Source organism: Procambarus clarkii, chromosome 44 (assembly GCF_040958095.1).
Source record: "Procambarus clarkii isolate CNS0578487 chromosome 44, FALCON_Pclarkii_2.0, whole genome shotgun sequence".
NCBI lineage: Eukaryota > Metazoa > Arthropoda > Malacostraca > Decapoda > Cambaridae > Procambarus > Procambarus clarkii.
The window spans coordinates 7,329,665-7,346,440 of record NC_091193.1 but is presented as its reverse complement, the minus strand read 5'-3'; the positions used below and the strand labels follow the sequence as shown (position 1 = coordinate 7,346,440).

Genomic DNA, 16,776 nt, shown 5'->3' with positions numbered 1-16,776 from the left:
CCCAAGTCCTGGTACTCGCTTTTGAACGCTTCAGATTCTATGAATCCTTTCTGCGACGTCCCACTGCCTGAGACTATTCCCTCCGACGGTGCCACAACTACACTTGCTACACTATAGTGTATGAGCCACAACGGCACCTGCTACACTATAGTGTATGAGCCTCAACGGCACCTGCTACACTAGTGTATGAGCCACAACTACACCTGCTACACTAGTGTATGAGCCACAACTACACCTGCTACACTAGTGTATGAGCCTCAACGGCACCTGCTACACTAGTGTATGAGCCACAACTACACCTGCTACACTAGTGTATGAGCCACAACTACACCTGCTACACTAGTGTATGAGCCACAACGGCACCTGCTACACTAGTGTATGAGCCACAACTACACCTGCTACACTAGTGTATGAGCCACAACTACACCTGCTGCACTAGTGTATGAGCCACAACTACACCTGCTACACTAGTGTATGAGCCACAACTACACCTGCTACACTAGTGTATGAGCCACAACTACACCTGCTACACTAGTGTATGAGCCACAACTACACCTGCTACACTAGTGTATGAGCCACAACTACACCTGCTACACTAGTGTATGAGCCACAACTACACCTGCTACACTAGTGTATGAGTTACAGGGGGAGAACAATGGCGGCTATTCAGAGCTCGTCTACACCCCCTTCCGACAAAGTTTAAAGAGCTTGTTAATGGGTATACGAAACCGGATATTGCAAAGTTTTCACAGCTCCGGTACGACCATCCGCTGGCTTAATGTTTGTTTTTACTGTTTTCGGAATAGCGAAGCGGATTCAACTTTGTGGCGGTGTCTGGCACTCCTGCTGCAGCCTCCTCCCCCCCCCTCCCCCTCCCCCCCCCACCCGCCACTCTTCCTAAAATTCACAGAATTCGTCGCTATCTTATCTAAACTGGAGCTTCAGATTTGCCACGTCGTGTTTTTCGAAGAGCGGATTAGTGTTTTGAACTGGACGGTCGTTATTTCGTATGATAAAATAGCGTTAAGCGCATATTTGACATATCTTTTGGGGGGGGGGTAGCTGATGTTAAGCTGCAGAATTTTCAAACTCAGATTTGCATTTCATTGTTTGATATCTACTGCAGCGTGTTGGTGTCCCCTTATGAACTTAAAATCATAAAATCATATTTAGTTTCCTATAGGTCGGATGAGTTGTTATTATTCAAAGTATATATGAAACGAGATACATTCTTGGGATGCATATAAGATAATTTAATTTAGTTTAGTTGTTATATACTATTTGTTCTCGTGAACACTTAATATATTTCCTAACAGACCTGTGATGATCTGCTGAGTTCACGAAAACGATCAGACATTATTTTCTAATTTCTATAAAGGAATTTTTCAATTGTATTTGTACCCGTTATATGGTTTTTTGCACTATATATATATATATATATATATATATATATATATATATATATATATATATATATATATATATATATATATATATATTTCACCTCTTGCAGGAGGTGAAATCTTGCAAGAGTCAAATAAAGAGAAAGATCTGGGGGTTGATATCACACCGAACCTGTCCCCAGAGGCCCACATCAAAAGGATATCATCAGCGGCATATGCTAGGTTGGCCAGTATAAGAACTGCCTTTAGAAACTTGTGTAAGGAATCGTTCAGGACCCTGTATACCACTTATGTCAGACCAATCCTGGAATATGCAGCTCCTGTCTGGAGTCCATATCTAGTTAAACACAAGACAAAGTTAGAGAAGATTCAGCGGTATGCCACCAGACTTGTCCCGGAACTGAGAGGTATGAGCTACGAGGAAAGGCTGAAGGAGCAGAACCTCACGTCCCTGGAAAACAGAAGAGTAAGGGGAGACATGATAACCACCTAAAAAATTCTCAAAGGAATTGACAGGGTGGACAAAGACAAACTCTTCAGCACGGGTGGAACACGAACAAGGGGACACAGGTGGAAACTTAGTACCCAAATGAGCCACAGAGATATTACAAAGAATTTTTTCAGTGTCAGAGTAGTTAGTAAATGGAATGCATTAGTAAATGATGTGGTGGAGGCTGACTCCATACACAGTTTCAAATGTAGACATGATAGAGCCCAGTAGGCTCAGGAATATATATATATATATACAACTGGTGTACAGGAATCTGTACCCCAGTTGATTGACAGTTGAGAGGTGGGTCCAAAGAGACAAGGCTCAACCCCCGCAAGCACAAATAGATGCACACACACACACACACACACACACACACACACACACACACACACACACACACACACACACACACACACACACACACACACACACACAGCACCCACGCTCGTGGTTTGGCCCCTATCAGCCGTGTGATATTTTCCCCGTGAATAAATAAATATACATTAGTTATTTCAGGATTTTATCCCACATTTCAAATTATATATACCTGGGATATGGCGCATTTCCACCATATTTTGCCAACTTTATTGCTTGTGTCTCTCCACGGGTAATTATCATTATATTTGCTACCGTAATTGGACACGCTTCGCGATATTTTGACCTTACCGTAATGTTGCAATCATTGCAGTATTACACCCACGAATTTGCAACATTTCCGATGTAGTGTATAGAAGTACTGTGGTCGCGTGCTTTCAGATATTAGGCGTGTGTTGTAATATATTACCGGAGTATACTGGATAAATGTGACGATGCACTCGTGTAGTTTGAGTGTGTTCCGTGGTATTATGAGTGTATGTGGGGGCTATTATGAGTGTATGTGGGGCTATTGAGTGTATGTGGGGGTATTATGAGTGTATGTGGGGGCTATTATGAGTGTATGTGGGGCTATTATGAGTGTACGTGGGGCTATTATGAGTGTATGTGGGGCTATTATGAGTGTATGTGGGGCTATTATGAGTGTCTGTGGGGCTATTATGAGTGTCTGTGGGGCTATTGTGAGTGTATGTGGGGCTATTATGAGTGTATGTGGGGCTATTATGAGTGTATGTTTGGCTATTATGAGTGTATGTGGGGATATTATGAGTGTATGTGGGACTATTATGAGTGTATGTGGGACTATTATGAGTGTATGTTTGGCTATTATGAGTGTATGTGGGGATATTATGAGTGTATGTGAGGCTATTATGAGTGTATGGGGGGCTATTATGAGTGTATGTGAGGCTATTATGAGTGTATGGGGGGCTATTATGAGTGTATGTGAGGCTATTATGAGTGTATGGGGGGCTATTATGAGTGTATGGGGGGCTATTATGAGTGTATGGGGGGATGTTGTGAATGAGTATTGCGATGTATTGTAGAGCTAATACTGAGAGAGTTCTAGGGTGCTTGGCTCGTTATATTCGATATCGTAAATGCTTTCTGGGATTTTAAGTGTCTTATTTTAATATTTTTTTCGAGGTTGGAGCGTTACTTAGAAGAACTTTTTCCTGATTAAAAGGACTTTAACCTGATTATTAGGACAGTACCCTGATTATTAGGACAGTACCCTGATTATTAGGACAGTACCCTGATTATTAGGACAGTACCCTGATTATTAGGACAGTACCCTGATTAGAAGGACTTTACTCCTGATTGGTTACACCTTACTTAGACTAGAAAGACTTTGCTCTGATTTATCGACCTTATCCTGGTTAAAGGTACTTTTATTAGAATGACTTTACACTGATTAGAAGGACTCTTACCTTAATTAGAAGCACTTTACCTTTAGAAGGACTTTACCCAGATTATAAACACTTTCATTAAAAGAACTTTAGCTTGTTAATAGGCACTTACCTGTTGTTTATGAGACCTTTACCCTAGGTGAGAATACCTTTAGCCTCGTTTAAAAATATATTTTGATTTAGAATACCTTAACCCCTGGGACAATTGGTGTACACCGTGACTGTGCTGTAAACTTACCCGAGTATCCTAAAAGTTTTCTCTTGTTGTTCCCACAGGCGCCTGGCACTGGACCCCCTGCTGGGCCCGCTCCCCTGGTGGACCCCAGTCCCCCCCAGCCACAGAGGTACGTCCCCAACCCCCCCAACCCCCAGCTGTGTCCTACGATGCACGTATTGTCTCGTCACCCTGCACGCTCACCCTGTCACCCTGGGCTTCACCGCAGACGCCAGCATCACGCTCTTGGGTCTCTTGAAGCACGTGACTGCACGCCCAGCCCCCCCCCCCCTTCCCCTCGTCTTCTCCCACCTCTAGAGGCTTCAACTTCTTCTTCAACCCCAACTGGTCTTTATTGTTTCTAAAGGCTCTAGGATTTCCTTATTCATTTAGGCTTCCGTATCATCAACTTGGGTTTCCTTTCTTATCATCTCCTTTAGCTTCTTTCTCTATCGTGCATTTAGGTTTCCTTCCACATCGCCTACTTAGGCTGCCTTCCTAATCAACTATTCAGCCTTGTCATGCACTTAGGCTTCCGTCTTCATCAGCCGCTAAGGCTTCCTTAAGAGTTTCCAAGAACTAGCACCTGTTTAGTGTTGGGTCTACTTCACACGGTCTTCAAGACGATAGGAAACACCGACACACTTTCTCATCGTTACTCAGGTCTCTCGTTGGTACCGTGTGAGGCTCGTCTAGGAGCTCCAGCTTCTCCCATTCCATGCACGGCTCTCCTACACCTGCATGGGTGACTGTTGCCTGGTGCTGCTGCTGTACCTGCATGGGTGACTGTGGCATGGTGCTGCTGTACCTGCATGGGTGACTCTTGCATGGTGCTGCTGTACCTGCATGGGTGACTGTGGCATGGGGCTGCTGTACCTGCATGACAGACTGTTGCATGGGGCTGCTGTACCTGCATGGGAGATTGTTGCATGGTGCTGCTGTACCTGCATGGGTGACTCTTGCATGGTGCTGCTGTACCTGCATGGCAGACTGTTGCATGGTGCTGCTGTACCTGCATGGGAGACTGTTGCATGGTGCTGCTGTACCTGCATGGGTGACTCTTGCATGGTGCTGCTGTACCTGCATGGGAGATTGTTGCATGGTGCTGCTGTACCTGCATGGGTGACTCTTGCATGGTGCTTCTGTACCTGCATGGCAGACTGTTGCATGGTGCTGCTGTACCTGCATGGGAGATTGTTGCATGGTGCTGCTGTACCTGCATGGGTGACTCTTGCATGGTGCTTCTGTACCTGCATGGCAGACTGTTGCATGGTGCTGCTGTACCTGCATGGAAGACTGTTGCATGGGGCTGCTGCTGTACCTGCATGGCAGACTGTTGCATGGTGCTGCTGTACCTGCATGGAAGACTGTTGCATGGGGCTGCTGCTGTACCTGCATGGGAGACTGTTGCATTGCACTGTTACTATTTGCAGTCTTAGGTCCACTTTATCGGCATCATCGTTCTTTCTTTTTTCTTCTATTGCTGCTACTTCTGCTGCTATTTCTGCTCCTACTTCTGCTGCTACTTCTGCTGCTACTTCTGGGGTTCCTGCTGCTATTGTTGCTGCTACTTTAACTTCTGAAGCTGCTGCTGCTACTACTGCTACTGCTGCTGCTACGGTTATTACTACTATTAATTTGACTAAGACTGTTCCTATTAAAGCTTTAATACTGCTATTACAGCTAAATATCAAATTCTAATTCTATTACTATTACTATTTTCGTTACTATCTCTACTGTCATTGCTACTCCAGCTGCTACTGTTACTCAGACTATTACTTCTGCTACATCTTGTGTTACTTATGTAAACTATTGGTACTATTTCTCCTGAGATTACCACACGGGAAACTCTCACTACCACTACTACTGCTACCACCATTGTTACTACTACTACTAGTACTACAACTACTAATAGTACTACCACCACTATTACTTGTACTATAACAACTACTGCTAGTACTACCACCACTATTACTTGTACTTCCACTACTGTTACTAGTGGTATAACTACAACTACAAGTACTATACTACTGCTAGTACTACCACTACTACTACTAGTTCTACCACCATTACTAGTACTATAACTACTACTGTTAGTACTACCACTACTACTACTATTACTGGTACTATCACTAGTGCTACCACTACACCCACTACTCCTGCTACCATAACTACCACGACTTCAATACCCCCCCACCCCCCCACCCCCACCCCCCACCCCCACCCCCAGAGGCCCTGAAGCGACTCGGGGATTAGTCCTAATTTGCAGTCTTACTTGAAATTTATGCTAAATATGCACGTCCTCACTCCCGTCCCAGCACGTCCTCACTCACGCCCCAGCACGTCCTCACTCACGTCCCAGCACGTCCTCACTCCCGTCCCAGCACGTCCTCACTCCCGTCCCAGCACGTCCTCACTCCCGTCCCAGCACGTCCTCACTCACGTCCCAGCACGTCCTCACTCCCGTCCTAGCACGTCCTCACTCCCGTCCCAGCACGTCCTCACGCCCGTCCTAGCACGTCCTCACTCCCGTCCCAGCACGTCCTCACTCACGCCCCAGCACGTCCTCACTCCCGTCCCAGCACGTCCTCACGCCCGTCTTCACTCACGTCCCAGCACGTCCTCACTCCCGTCCCAGCACGTCCTCACTCCCGTCCCAGCACGTCCTCACTCCCGTCCCAGCACGTCCTCACTCCCGTCCCAGCACGTCCTCACTCACGCCCCAGCACGTCCTCACTCCCGTCCCAGCACGTCCTCACTCCCGTCCCAGCACGTCCTCACTCCCGTCCCAGCACGTCCTCACTCCCGTCCAAGCACGTCCTCACTCCCGTCCCAGCACGTCCTCACTCCCGTCCCAGCACGTCCTCACTCCCGTCCCAGCACGTCCTCACTCCCGTCCCAGCACGTCCTCACTCCCGTCCCAGCACGTCCTCACTCCCATCCCAGCACGTCCTCGTCCTCTATCTAGGCACGTAGCGCCTTCCTTGCATGACTCTGTAAGACCATGATCGTATTCGTTGCATGACTTCCTTGCACGAGTTACTATAATTTCATTAATGCAAGATACCTGAGTGTTAACGTATCTTGTTTCGTAAATTATGGGTGATGTTGTCCGTGTGTTGTGTTGATCGTGTGTTGTGTTGATCGTGTGTTGTGTTGATCGTGTGTTGTGTTGATCGTGTGTTGTGTTGATCGTGTGTTGTGTTGATCGTGTGTTGTGTTGATCGTGTCTTGTGTTGATCGTGTGTTGTGTTGATCGTGTGTTGTGTTGATCGTGTGTTGTGTTGTCCGTGTGTTGTGTTGATCGTGTGTTGTGTTGATCGTGTGTTGTGTTGATCGTGTGTTGTGTTGATCGTGTGTTGTGTTGATCGTGTGTTGTGTTGATCGTGTGTTGTGTTGATCGTGTGTTGTGTTGTCCGTGTGTTGTGTTGATCGTGTGTTGTGTTGATCGTGTGTTGTGTTGATCGTGTGTTGTGTTGCGTTTTAGAATTTCGAAGTGTTGTGTTTTTCTTATTTTACTATACTTGTGATCTTATGTTATGGTTGTGTGGTGGTGCTAGTGCCTGTGGTGGAGTGTGGTGGTGCTGGCGCCTGTGGTGGAGTGTGGTGGAGTGTGGTGACCGTGGTGGTGAGAGGAGAGGTCAGGGTCACACAGACGTGAGCGGGTAATCTGTCTCTACTGTACATCTAACACCTTCCCTCATTTTATGTATCTCCTCATCTTCTACGTCTCTCTCTCTCTCTCATCTCCCCATCACACCACCTCATTTTCCAGCCCACTGTCCCTCACACACACCCACTGTTCCTATTGAGCACACCCACACCCAGTGGGCACACCCACACCCAGTGGGCACACCCACTGCCCACTGCTGCTATTACTACTATTAATTTGACTAAGACTGTTCCTATTAAAGCTTTAATACTGCTATTACAGCTAAATACCCAGCCCACTATCCCTCACACACTCCCACTGCTCTGCACATTAATGACACTATGTAAAAGACACAACGAACACTTTATGTAGGGCATACGTAAATCTGTGTATCTATGTATTTACGTATGTAGGTTAGCTTAGCATTATAAAAGCACCGACTCACCTTCTGTGGTTGATTGTTCAATAAACCCTTGAACTATATGTTTAACACATCTCTAACCCTGTCCATGGAGGACAGAAGAAAATGTATATATGCTGGTTAGCATTGTAAATGTGTGGCCACGTCTGTGGTAGAAAATAATAATAAAAACACTGTTCCTCACTCACAGACCGCAGGCTACCTCAGTGCTACCATCACATACCTAAAAGTATACTACTTCCTATTCCACCTACACGACCAAATTGGAATTTACAACGAGCCAACACGTATATTTACCTGAGGGGAACTTGAGTAATGGCGCCGTGCAAGCTTAACGCCTGGAGGTTGAACTTGATGTTAGTCCAGAGGAAGGCATTACATCTGGTGGTATCACAGCTACCTCAGTCGTCACCCCAGTCGTCACCTCAGTCGTCACCCCAGTCGTCACCCCAGCCATCACCCCAGCCATCACCCCAGCCATCACCCCAGCCATCACCCCAGTCATCACCCCAGCCATCACACCAGCCATCACCCCAGCCATCACCCCAGCCATCACCCCAGCCATCACCCCAGCCATCACCCCAGCCATCACCCCAGCCATCACCCCAGCCATCACCTCAGGAAACACAAAACGAAAGAATTATTGGTTCTACAGTGAAGAAGTTGAGTGCCACACTTATGAAGCCAACATCACAAGAGAGGCCGCTCGCCAGGAGGCTCTCCTGGGCAGTGGCGACTGAAGCAACACGAGATATATAAAGAGTTGAGGTTAAGCAACATGGCTTAAGAAGTACTAAACTCTAAACAAATATAAACAGTCTCAATCATGTCTGGTGGAGCAGCCGGACCAAGGACTTATCATCAGCAACTGTTAGATGACAACAGACTCGACATAAGAAATATTGCCGGAACAACAGTGGACATCTTCAAGAGTAAACTAGATTGTTTCCTCCAAGGAGTGCCGGACCAACCGGGCTGTGGTGGGTATGTGGGCCGGCGGGCCGCTCCAAACAACAGCCTGGTGGCCCAAACTCTCACAAAACAAGCCTGGCCTCGGGCCGGGCTTGTGGAGTAGAAGAACTCCCAGAACCCCATCAACCAGGTATCACCCAGGTAAGAGCGTCATCTCTTCAGCGGAAGACACCAAGACAATTTACAATGGGAGAGGTTGACAGCTATTCACGAGAATGTGGCCACAAAGGACGAACGTGAGATTCTGTTTACGAAATAAAGCTAATTAATCTTGAGAGGGTGACAAGGACACTGCGCAAGGAGCTGATCAATAACGTGTTCAGTGATCGCTTATGTCGGTCCTGCTAGAGAACAAGTAATATTAGAAGGTAAACTATCGACCTCAAGGAAGAAACCAGACAATTATAATTCATAACCCGAAATAACATAGCAAATTCAGTCTCATTTCTCTGACAACTTACATCAGCTAAACTCCAGTTAATATGGTCTTAAATAGGCTGCTGTGGAAGACTGGAGAACTGCATAAACATTGATTTCGCTTCACTTGAGTTAAATGAAGCACATTAATACCAACTATTTGCTCAGGTTCGACAATAATGGATTTCCTTGATCTAGTAAAGCATCTAAATGTATAAATGTATAAGCCTACAAATAATTGTATATACGCTAATCAAAAAGTGTTAAGGACAACTGCTAGCCAAGATTCAAGTTTGTCTAAGTTAAAGATAAGCTTCAATAAAGCATCAAGACGAAGTATCTAGTTTTCAAGAGCATAATTATGGAACTTCACAATGAAGTGTTTTTAGCACTAGTCATTTGAACTTCATTATTGAAAATCATATTTACTATTTACTATAGCACTTGAAGTGAGGATTTATCATTAGCAATGGCAAGTCCTTTGATTTTGTATAAATGCGTAGGTACCCCATGCACTTAAGATATTAAACTTAAGATGTCTCACATCTAGGAAGTGGACATTACGTGTTAAGAATGGTTTACATAGATGGGTTGATACCCCCAGCGTCTCCCTTACTCCAACTTGTAGCCATCGGGCCAAAGTTGACCATATTTAAATGTCATGTGATTCATAACGGGGGATCCAGGATCGACTAAAACACTAAGCTTAAGATTGAAGACCAAGCTTGCAGTGGTTAAAATAAAGATAAAATGACACGTACGCTGCATGCATGCTGACTAAGATATTGACTACACCAAAAAGCTTCACTTAAAGATACATCAATCAATGAGGACTAATACGGGACACAATAGTCTCCTACAGCAGCAGGTGTACTCTCGCTACAGTGAACACAATCAACGACAGCAACAGATGTAGGCGCTCTACAGTGAACACAACGACAGCAACAGGTGTAGGCGCTCTACAGTGAACACAACGACAGCAACAGATGTAGGCGCTCTACAGTGAACACAACGACAGCAACAGATGTAGGCGCTCTACAGTGAACACAACGACAGCAACAGGTGTAGGCGCTCTACAGTGAACACAACAACAGCAACAGATGTAGGTGCACTACAATGAATACAACAGCAACAGATGTAGGCGGTCTACAGTGAACACAATCAATACATTTGAGATCGCAAGTACAATGACTGAGAAAGGAGTCGACAAAATGTATTGAGATTTACCCCATGCAAGCACCGTGGCAATGGTCGCCAGATGTCTGTAAGACAATGAGGCCCCAAGGAACAAATAATGCCGCCAACCCACATCTAAGCATCAGCACGTAGATGAACACCTATACACATTACACAAACATATTCTTCACGTGCCCCATCCTTCACGTGCCCCATCCTTCACGTGCCTCATCCTCCACGTGCCCCATCCTTCACATGCACTATCCTTCACGTGCCCCATCCTTCACATGCACCATCCTTCACGTGCCCCATCCTTCACGTGCCCCATCCTTCACGTGCCCCATCCTTCACGTGCCCCATCCTTCACATGCACCATCCTTCACGTGCCCCATCCTTCACGTGCCCCATCCTTCACGTGCCCCATCCTTCACGTGCCCCATCCTTCACGTGCCCCATCCTTCACATGCACCATCCTTCTACACATCGTAACGCCAAAGCACACATAAACCACTTGACTTAGCCCTATATATATTGAACTCTTTCTGAAATGCTAATGTTATTTGGACAGCTGTAGATATTGTTTCATTATGTGTTCTTAAACGTCTGTATGTATGTGTATATATATATATATATATATATATATATATATATATATATATATATATATATATATATATATATATATATATATATATATATATATGCGAACAAGCCTGAATGGTCCCCAGGACTATATGCGAATATAGGTGTGAGTTTTCATTCATATATATATATATATATATATATATATATATATATATATATATATATATATATATATATATATATATATATATATATATATATAATATATATATAAACTTGTTGTGTGAGTCAAGTTATATCAAGTTCTTACTAGGTAGCCGTTTTGGTTTTTCTCCCCTGTCAACACTTTATTTAAATCGGTAACTTTTTGATTCTCCGGTAACACTTATCCCTCCTGGCAACTGGCAACTGTCTCTGCCAACACATTTCTTACCCGAGCACGAATTGTTTTTCTTACAACACTAATCCCCCCCCCCTCCCTTCCCCTACTGACAGTTCTCTACTTCCATAGTTAACACTGTTTACCGTGACAACACCCCCTCTCCCCCCTCCCTTAGTCAAGCATTACCTCCCCCTGGCAACACTAGTCCCACTGGAAACACTTTACTCCCACTGGAAACTCCCTGCTTTTCCTGGCAACACTCTGCTTCTCAGGGAAACACTCTGCTCCCTCTGGCAACACACTACTCCCACTGGCAACACACTACTCCCACTGGCAACACTCTGCTCCCTCTGGCAACACACTACTCCCACTGGCAACACTCTGCTCCCTCTGGCAACACACTACTCCCACTAGTAACACACGACTACTACTGGAAACATCTAGTCATCCTAGTTAAGTCCTGCACTTCTGGCAACACTATTCCTCTGTTTTAGTGCCCTCTCTTCGAAGCAACACTTTTCTCACGTTGACAGCACTCGTTCTTCTGATACCTCTAGTCTCCCTGGCAACACATGTGTAATTGCCATCCCCTACCCCCCCTCCCCTCCTCCCTGGCGACTCTCTCCTGTACATCCCCTGGCGACTCTCTATTCTCCAGCCCCTGGCAACACATATGTGCAAGGTCCCCCCTGACAACTCTCCCTTCTCCTTGCCCTGGCAACAATACTTTGCAACGTTCCATGGCAAGTCTCTTATCCTCCGCCCCTGGCAACAGACCTGTGCAAAGCTGCCTCGACACCGCCCTCCTCTCCCCTTGAGAACATTTCAAGCGGCAGCCCTTACCCGTCCGGTATTACGGAAATGCCATAGCTAGGTGCTGCTGCTCCTTCATATCACGCCGACTGAGTAGTCAATTGTGGGATTATGGAATGTGAGGTGCGGTGGTGCCATTGGCTTGCAGCCCTTGCATGTGTGGGTGAGGGCGGCCCCGGTTGGCTCGCTGGCACTGGAGGCGGGTATATGCCTGGCTGACGGCACTCCTCCTGGCACCCCCTCCTGCACCCCCACCCTACCTACACCCTCTCTGCTCTTGCCTTAATCACACGCTCCTTACAAGATTGTATAGATTGTTGATGATATTTCCTTCATGGGTTTATGGTGGTGCAGCAGGTGAGCGGGGAAGTAATGCAGGTTGATGTGGGAGGGATGAAGGAGAAGGGGGTGTGTGGGTGGGGGGATGGAGCAGGGTGCGCCACTCTCATTGGTGGGCGCGAGTGCAGCAGCCGCCAGTCCCGCCCACTTGTCAATACGCCCCGCCTACCGGCCCCAAAGCCGCTCTCATTGCTCACAAAACAGCCACAGCCTTGCTAAATATATCACAACCCTTTCTTCACTAAGTCGCACCCGCTGGAGCCAACTCGCACCCTGACGTGCGTTTCCCCGGACCCCAGCTGCTGCAGGGTGGCAGGGTGATGCCTCACCCTGCCACCCTGCCACACTCAACCGCTCCATTGAACTGTGATTTAGCCACACCCATCCTTCAGCAGGGTGTTACTGGGCTCAATAAAACCCCGCCCACTTTAGTCAGTGAGAGTTGCAGGCAGCAGGCGCCTCACCCCCGAGCAACACCGCCCACACCGCCATTCAGCGGCACCCATCATGCATCCCATTTCCTCCTGTCTGGCCGTGAATACCACCAAAATATTGCACATTTCTCCCAGAGCAGCCATCTTTTAGCGTGACCTCATGCATGACCACACCATGTGAGGCTCCTATACATCACCACACTGTGTGTGACCCCCTTATATGACTACACCATGTGAGGCTCCTATACATGACCACACCATGTGAGGCCCCCATACTTGACCACACATGTGAGGCCCCCATACATGACCATACCATGTGAGGCCCCATACATGACCACACATGTGAGGCCCCCATACATGACCACACCATGTGAGGCCCCAATACATGACCACACCATGTGAGGATCCATACATGACCACACCATGTGAGGCCCCCATACATGACCACACCATGTGAGGCCCCCATAGATGACCACACCATGTAAGGGCCCCATACATGACCACACCATGTGAGGGCCCCATACATGACCACACCACGTAAGGGCCCTATACATGACCACACCATGTAAGGGCCCCATACATGACCACACCATGTGAGGGCCCCATACATGACCATACCATGTGATGGCCCCATACATGACCACACCATGTGAGGGCCCCCATACATGACCACACCATGCGAGGCCCTATACATGACCACACCATGCGAGGCCCTATACATGACCACACCATGTGAGGCTCCCATACATGATCACACCATGTGAGGCTCTCATACATGACCACACCATGTGTGGCCCCACACCCCACAACACCTACAGTGTGACCAACACCCTGGGGCCACACCCTGGGGCCACACCCTGGAGCCACACCCTGCTGGCCACACCCTGGGGCCACACCCTGGAGCCACACCCTGCTGGCCACACCCTGGGGCCACACCCTGAGCCACACCCCACAACACCTACAGTGTGACCAACACCTTGGGGCTACACCCTGGGGCCACACCCTGGGGCCACACCCTGGGGCCACACCCTGGGGCCACACCCTGGGGCCACACCCTGGGGCCACACACCCTGGGGCCACACTCCCTCCACAACACTTTATCACCTAAGTGTACTCACCTAGTTGTGCATGCTCGGTCAAGACAGGCTCCCAGCTTCTCCATTCCAACATTTCTTAAATAAACGCAATGCAGCCATTACTATACTTCTCTTATCATCTTTACATTTAATTAAAATTTACATTGGATTAGTTCGAACTACATCCTCATTTAACCCCACTACTCTTTTGACGACTCTAACACCAGTTCTTTACTGACTTCCTTTCTCTGATATCTATCTTCTCTGACATCTATCTTCTCTGACATCTATCTTCTCTGATATCTATCTTCTCTGATATCTATCTTCTCTGATATCTATCTTCTCTGATATCTATCTTCTCTGACATCTATCTTCTCTGATATCTATCTTCTCTGATATCTATCTTCTCTGATATCTATCTTCTCTGACATCTATCTTCTCTGACATCTATCTTCTCTGATATCTATCTTCTCTGACATCTATCTTCTCTGATATCTATCTTCTCTGATATCTATCTTCTCTGACATCTATCTTCTCTGATATCTATCTTCTCTGACATCTATCTTCTCTGATATCTATCTTCTCTGACATCTATCTTCTCTGACGTCTATCTTCTCTGATATCTATCTTCTCTGATATCTATCTTCTCTGACATCTATCTTCTCTGACGTCTATCTTCTCTGATATCTATCTTCTCTGATATCTATCTTCTCTGATATCTATCTTCTCTGACATCTATCTTCTCTGATATCTATCTTCTCTGACATCTATCTTCTCTGATATCTATCTTCTCTGACATCTATCTTCTCTGATATCTATCTTCTCTGACATCTATCTTCTCTGATATCTATCTTCTCTGACATCTATCTTCTCTGATATCTATCTTCTCTGACATCTATCTTCTCTGATATCTATCTTCTCTGACATCTAAGAACACCAGAACTTATCTCGTGTTCCTTCTGAAGTGTGTGTCAGTGACCCCGTGTGTCTAGCGTGCATCTCTGCCCCTCCCCCCTCCCCCCCCCTCGTTCCGCTCTCGATGGCAGGTCAAACAAGTCGTTAGTTGTTCACTATGTCATCACTGCTGGTTTCACCATCCACACTTTATAGTCTGTCTTAATCTACCCTATCAATTCCTCTGAGAACCTTGTATGTGGTGATTATGTCTCCTCATATCCATTCACTGTATGCAGTGACGCCCACAGGAATGAAACACGACTGTTTTATTCTGAGAGTGTTGTGAGAGTGTTGTGAGGGTGTTGTGAGAGTGTTGTGAGAGTGTTGTGAGAGTGTTGTGAGGGTGTTGTGAGGGTGTTGTGAGAGTGTTGTGAGGGTGTTGTGAGAGTGTTGTGAGAGTGTTGTGAGGGTGTTGTGAGAGTGTTGTGAGAGTGTTGTGAGAGTGTTGTGAGAGTGTGTTGTGAGGGTGTTGTGAGAGAGTGTTGTGAGGGTGTTGTGAGGGTGTTGTGAGAGTGTGTTGTGAGGGTGTTGTGAGGGTGTTGTGAGGGTGTTGTGAGGGTGTGTTGTGAGAGTGTTGTGAGAGTGTTGTGAGAGTGTTGTGAGAGTGTTGTGAGAGTGTTGTGAGGGTGTTGTGAGAGTGTTGTGAGGGTGTTGTGAGAGAGTGTTGGAGGGTTGCTCAGACTGGTTCACAACCTGGTGTTTAATGATTGTGTTGATTGGGTTGTTAGTGTTGATGGTTGTGTGGTTGTTTGTAGTGGTTGGACTGTTTGGGTTGTGGTGGTTGTGTCCTTGTTCGGGTTGGATGTCTTCCTGAGTTTGTGTTACTTTTGTGGTGTTGTGGTGGTGTTGTGGGTGGTGTTGTGGGTGGTGTTGTGGGTGGCGTTGTGGGTGGTGTTGTGGGTGGTGTTGTGGTGGTGTTGTGGTGGTGTTGTGGGTGGTGTTGTGGGTGGTGTTGTGGGTGGTGTTGTGGGTGGTGTTGTGGTGGTGTTGTGGGTGGTGTTGTGGTGGTGTTGTGGGTGGTGTTGTGGGTGGTGTTGTGGGTGGTGTTGCAGTGGGGGGTGTTGTGGGTGGTGTTGTGGGTGGTGTTGTGGGTGGTGTTGCAGTGGGGGGTGTTGGTGTGGTTTCGGTTTTCATATTGTATGGTGGTTTGATGGTGTGTTGTGATGTGTTGTTAATGTGGATAAGAGTTGTTGACGTGCTCGTGTGATTTTGAGTTATGATGTTGTTTTGTTGTAATGGTGTTGTGTTGTGATGGTGTTGATGTACTTACCTAGTTGTACTTACCTGGTTGTGCTTGCGGGGGTTGAGCTCTGGCTCTTTGGTCCCGCCTCTCAACTGTCAATCAACTGGTGTACAGATTCCTGAGCCTACTGGGCTCTATCATATCTACATTTGAAACTGTGTATGGAGTCAGCCTCCACCACATCACTGCCTAATTCATTCCATTTGTCTACTACTCTAACGCTGAAAAAAATTCTAACGTCTCTATGGCTCATTTAGGCACTCAATTTCCACCTGTGTCCCCTAGTGCGTGTGCCCCTTGTGTTAAATAGTCTGTCTTTATCTACCCTATCAATTCCTGTGAGAATCTTGTGTGTGGTGCTCATGTTCCCACTAACTCTTCTGTCTCCCAGTAACGTGTGGTTTAATTTCCGTAGTCT

General features: G+C 46.7%; 1 protein-coding gene across 6 annotated transcripts in view; it reads left to right on the top strand.

Annotated features, from left to right (window-relative positions):
- LOC123745261 (myelin transcription factor 1) overlaps nucleotides 1-16,776 on the top strand; it is a 213,040-nt gene that overhangs the window by 136,751 nt on the left and 59,513 nt on the right. For all 6 annotated transcript variants that reach the window (XM_069300612.1, XM_069300611.1, XM_069300613.1 and 3 more), the window contains exon 3: nucleotides 3,954-4,021. The gene's annotated coding sequence lies outside the window, so the exon portion shown is untranslated. The remainder of the gene's footprint in view (nucleotides 1-3,953; nucleotides 4,022-16,776) is intronic.